This window comes from Brienomyrus brachyistius, chromosome 3 (genome assembly GCF_023856365.1).
Source record: "Brienomyrus brachyistius isolate T26 chromosome 3, BBRACH_0.4, whole genome shotgun sequence".
Taxonomy (NCBI): domain Eukaryota; kingdom Metazoa; phylum Chordata; class Actinopteri; order Osteoglossiformes; family Mormyridae; genus Brienomyrus; species Brienomyrus brachyistius.
Window position 1 is genome coordinate 3820047 of NC_064535.1, and position 6238 is coordinate 3826284.

Genomic DNA, 6238 nt, shown 5'->3' on the forward strand with positions numbered 1-6238 from the left:
TGTCTTGTAAACAATGAGAAGATTTAAAACTATTTTTAAACCAAACGTAATCGAAAGGAATAACTACATGCTGCCAAATGCATTACCGTTCCCAGCGCAGTTTACAGTGCATATAGTCGCATTTTGTACAAGGCAAGCTTAATTTGTTATTGCATCTTAAGTTTATTAGCATTTATTTTAATTATGCGAGGAATTTGGCACCTTCCTGGAGTTTTGCGCTACAAAACAAATTCTCATTTCCTGCCACTTGGTGGCAGTAAACGCAAATTTTAGATGGTGAGGACTGAGCGCAACGTCGTCACTTAGAGCTCTCCTCTCAGTTCATAGAAGGCTCTTCTGAAATGCAATTCTCCTGGTTTTTACAGAATTAAACCCGTGGGTTTGGTGAGTACCTGGAAAAAAAAAGATACGAAGACGTTAAAATTTGAAAGTGTTATGAAGCTATTCAGGACCAGTATTTTCTAATGTACATCATAGTTGTTTAAAATATCTTTTCTTTGTTCAATGATGTTTTATTGCCATCAGCTAATTTAGCAGAACAATGTATGGTAATAGTTATTTACATTTTGTGTTTCTTGCTATGATTTCTAATGCAATGAAGGCCAGATAACTTTATATTAGCAAGCCTTTGCTCGTGTTTGTGTGGTATACCGTAATGCTACCACTCAGGGAATGATGCAGTATTCTCACCTTTTTTGGCTCATTGGAGTGCCTTACACCTGCCAGCCCACTGGGGATCATTCCCAGCAGACTGAAATGTTGATCAATAAAATATGTCATATTATGTATGTATTACACTTACAATGGGAGGGTGCTTCCTGTGTTTCCATATCCTAAAAAGGGAATACATATGAATAATTCATCATTGCTGGTGAATATGTGCGTGATTTTATTTTCTTTACAATGACTCGACAGGAATGGATTCAGAGGTGAGCTTTGCTGTTTTAATTAATGATGATGACAAACAATGCACAATTTGCCCGATAATAATATTATATTGTGAAGCAAGAGTTTGTATGAAATGTATATGAAGTTGGTACCCTCTTTGCAGCTACAACAGCTACTACTGTTCTGAGAAAGCTTTCCACAAGATTTTATAGTGTATCTGTGGGATTTTTTTGCCCATTTATCCAGAAAAGCATTAATGAGGTTACACACTGATGTTGGCTGTGAAGGACTGGCTCACAGACTACTTCGTAGTTCATCCCAGAAGTGTTCGGTGGGGTTGAGGTCAGGGCTCTGTCCAGGCCAGTCGCCTTCCACATCATACTCGCCCAACCGTGACTCACTTTGTGCACTGGGGTACAGTTATGCTGGAACCAAAGAGGGCAATCCCCAAACTTTTCCCACAAAGTTGGAAGCATAGAATTGTCCAAAATGTCTTGATATGCATACCATTGTGAAATTAATACACTCTTTCCTGGCCCGTGAAGACACTTGCACATCAGCAAGGAGTCTATTGTCTTTGACAGCCAGTTTGCTCTTTCCGGTTGGCATACTTTCTACATGCCGTTGTTCCCAAAACCTCATGGCACAGGAGAGTTGCACCTCCAGCTGATGACAAGCAGCCCCATGCCTACTTCCCCTACTGTGTTGTGCTCCTCTCTGTTTTTGGTGTATTTTGCATGTCTTCCATATCAACACTTAAGTCCAGATAGACCTTGATGCTCTACTGTCCCCCTAAAGAGGTCTTCTTCCCATTAGCTTAAGCGGCAGTCTGAGGGAATGTCATCATCTTCCTTGTCCATGATGCCCTCTGCTGGTTGTGTGCAGAAGTGCATGGCCTGCTGCCGAGTGGGTGTGGAGTCCAGGAAGTGCTGAGCTGCCCACTGCCCACTCTGGGAGAGCACCCGCCTGCGTCTTCTGATACTTCTAGGTTTGACTGGATTTCTCTGGATTGTGTTACTGAGCAACTCATTGTGTGATGGATTTAAAGATCAGCTTTGAGCCCAGTGGCAGTCTTGTAGTGCTATTTGTAGACCGACAACTGCAGTAATTGAATTGAGGATTAATGCAAATTTTGGAATACTGCTCTGATTTCTGTTGTTAAGGGTATTAGACGCAGACTTTGATTTATATCAAAGTGATTTTTAATACCTAATTTTGTAATTGAATCATTGAGCCCATTTATACCTCAGAGGTTCCAACAGATTGTTTCTCCTTTCCACCTGGACAGAGCTCACTGCTTCTTAGTAGAGACAGCAGGTTGTTTTTGGGGTCTCGGCGGTTCACTTGCATGGCTGGGGCTTGTCACCTTCAGCCAGTCACACCCCTGCCTCCTGCTTTGACCATTGCTGTGGCAGGATACAGTTTGCAGCTGGCTTCAGTGGTGGTGCTGACCTCGGGAGGCCCTACCTGGTCGCCTGCGATGAGGTGCAAAGAACCTGGGTTACTAAAAACCACGTCTGGGTGATGGGGAGCCCTAGTGCTGCCCTTTCATATGGTCCTTGTGGAGTCTGCCACCCAGACCCCTGCTGTTCTGGATCCAGGAAACCATGTTCTATAGCTCTCACAATGATCCAACCCTTTGGTCCGAAACTGCCTCTGCAACTTAGTCTCCATGTAGCACGTAAGGTACTTTTTCCAGGAAATTCTGGCCGGGCTAAAAAAAAATATTACGGCTATGGGGGTGTTTATTGCTACAGATATGCAACCGTACTTTGGATTGGAGAACATTAATTAAGACTGTTATAATTTTTGAAATTTATTTTGCATGCATTTGCACAGTGTGCATATCAGTGTTACACAGGTTCTGTTACTCAGACATGAACATCTGAGACTTCAGACGTGGGGTTTGGTACCATAATAGCTTCAATTTAAACAGTCAGGTGGCAGCATTGAGCAAATGCCAGAAAATCCTGGACTCTGATTTATGGGGTGCGAGTCGATCTTACACTCATCCCCTCAGGCAAGACCAAACACACCCTAAAGAGCCCCTGGAATACTCTTTATTCAGTAATCCCAGCTGGGTGTGGAAAAATGAGGCTTTGAAAGGCATGGTGGCTAGGATTGGAATGAACTGTTAATCGGTGTCTGGTTTAGCCCAGCAGGATGTGGTATGAACCAGCCAGTGACTAACGACAGAGTGGCCCTGTCCACCGTGGGCTTTGTAGCCTCATCTCCCCACGGCCTTTTCCCCTTGTAACTGCCTAGCTCTCGATCACCTAACTCCCAACCCAGTGTTGATGGTGCCCAGCCAAACTGGCAGTGTATGCCAGCTGCCATCTCTTTGGGTGAGAATGTGTTTCGAAATGAGGGCCTGCCTTTCGCTTACCTCACACCATATTTGGAAATGCGCCGATCGGCCTCTGAACATGATGACTGTGTTCGATGAGAACGAGCCCTACTACTCTTGACTCAAAGGTTTTTATTTTGTTTATGTCTGAAGTTACCTCAGTCGTGTGCATTAACACACTGTGTGAATCTGACCGAAAGGAACATACTGTCCTCCTATGAAAGGATATCCTGCTTTCGCATTGGCTGCTTCAGGGAGTGACACGTCTTTATCCTATGTTCATTTCAGCGCAAATTTCTATTCTATACTTTTTTTAAGTCACTTTTTAAAATAAATTTAGTTTTGTTAACTGTACTCTGCATGTCAGGCTGCAGGGTATGCATTGTTGCAAACTGAACTTTGCAGAGCATTCCTTTCCTGGGTGAGTGGCATGGTGATGTGACGCATGTGAATGTGCCAAGATACAAACTATAGGCGAATCACTGCCGCTTTTTTTTTTTTAGACTGTGTGCCGCTGTTTTAAAGAATTGTGACTGAGAGAGAAAGTGTAAAATGTAAGGATGTTTTTATATGGCAATAAGGGCAATGGCCATTTTTAATGAAGACGCCAGTGGAGAGAAGAATGTGTCTGCCTACCTCTGTTCCCTTACTTGGCTGATGGCTTCATCACCAGAAAAAAGTTCCAAAATCGTAGACAGTGTCTGTTCTTTATTACTGTTAGTTTATACATAAGTGGAGGTTGAAAATGTATCTGTTTGATGTGGTTTCTTTGTTGTTTGTCTTTGGTAAACTAAGTAGTTCCTCTTATTTATAGATACTCAAGATGAACACATGATGGCAGCAAAGCCTTCCTTAGATACATAGCATTTTGACTTAATGGTTAATGAATCCCTCGACTAAAATCGATCTAGTATGCATTGCACTAATTTTATTTTTTATGCAAAACCTGCTTGGTTGTAATCAATATTTTCAAGTAAAATTATATTCTACTTTATGAAAATCAACTGAGACCTTTAAGGTATACTGTGATCATCGTCATTGTGGTCAGGCGATTTAGATGACCGTTAAAATATGAATTTAAAATTATGTAATTGTGAGTCAATGTACTCACACTGTTACTTGGCATTAGAGATTTCAATGCTTAAATTTCCAGATGTTATTCCTTGTGGGTTGAATGGCTTAAAACCATCTCAAGGTCTAATATATTAAAAGTAGACCGTGATGTGGAAGACTAAATCTGGAGATGGTTTTTCTACTATCATAGCAGTATAGGTGTGACTGATTTTTAGCATAGTCAGGTTCTTCCTGCTAGTGGTAAAGAAAACCCCACAGTAAATACTACATAGTTGCTCTATTATCCTTTCAGATTCTGTGACCTGCATATCGCCTTTGCCATCAAGGCCTTAGCAATTAAAAAACCATAAGAAATTAAACAAATGTGATGGATGCTGTAGAAGCCTGACACGACGACGTGTTTCAGCCCCACTCTTACACGCAGGCAGGTTTCCTGTATGGATGCTTTCCTGCCATGTGATGTGCAGCCTTATTCTCACCATGTTACGGTTTTTAATTAAAAATTGAAATTAAAAAGGATGTCCTTCATGTTTTTTTTTTTTTTTTAATTATTTAAAAAAAAACCTTTTTGCGGTTGCCAAGAGCAGCAGTTTGCTAGTTTAGCTTGGCAGCCCCCCCCATGTCCCACACATTCACCTCTGATTCTTCTCCACACCTGAGCTACATGCTGCTATCCTGTCAGCAGGACCAGTTACGTCATTGCAGGTCTGCATTCCTGTACGCTAAAACCAATGCAGCACGGCGGTGGCACTCAGCACCCTGAGACCACTGCCTGTGTTCTCAGTTTGGCTCCCTTCGGATACAGCAGACATGTTAACAGCGCATGACATGATGTGTTGGGCCTTGTGCTTAACTGGACTGGGTACTACATAGGGTTAAATGGAAGTTCATCTGGTTAAACGGCACTGAGTCTGTTTTCTGTTAAATCTCATTGGGCTGAATACACATTCACAAATTGTGGTACCCCCCCAATATTTACATAATTTCTTTATAAAAGACATCACTTTTTTGGACATCTGGCTTATGAAACAATTTTGGGCTTTCTTCTCCTGAGGTTGGGAGGATTTGGCATCTATTCTGTGTACTCGTTGCCCTTTTGTAAAATTTGAATAATACAGTATAGGGTTTGTATCCAACTAATATAATTAGCTAGTTAGTGTTATGTGAGTCGTTTAATAAATTTGGTGATTTCGTAACAAGTAGATCTTATCTTAATATAAAACTATGACCATGTAAGGACAGAGTCTGAGCCTTACTTTGATAATTGATACTTTATTGATCCCTGTGGGGAAATTCTCTTTACGCCTCCCCTAACTTGTTTGCTTGTAGGTGAGAGCAAGCTGGCTGTGAAGGGCTGCCACCCATAGCGGCACCCAGGGAGCTGGGGGTTAAGGGTCCTGCTCAAGTACCCATAGATGTGCCGAGGCTGGCCTTGAACCAGTGACCTTCTGATCACAGGCATACACTGCCCCCCAGGTTGGTGTGTTGGGTTTTAATGCGGGAGAGTTAGGTGCTAGAATTTCCTGATTAATTTCAAAGAACAGGTTGGATCTAACAAGAAATGAGAAATATGTATGTCTGAGCATTTATCGCAAGATTAAATGCAATGAAATCCATATGCATCATTTTGAGCTGAATGGTCATGTTTAACTTTGAATCAATTTACTAGTTTTGATATTGGTTTTAGATTTTTTTTTTTTCAGTTACACAAGTAGTAGTGGATGGCTCAATCTGCTTGGACTTCTGTAACACAATCTCCTAAAGCTTTACTGTATCTGATTTCAGGGGTAGCCATTCTGAAATATGCATTATTTATTGGCCCCTGAGCAACCTAAGCTATTCAGATTTCAATACAAACACAAAACTAAAGGAGGATGTCTGGGGGGGTTGGGAAATAAAAGAATTAAACAAGCTTTCAGTTTGAGAACC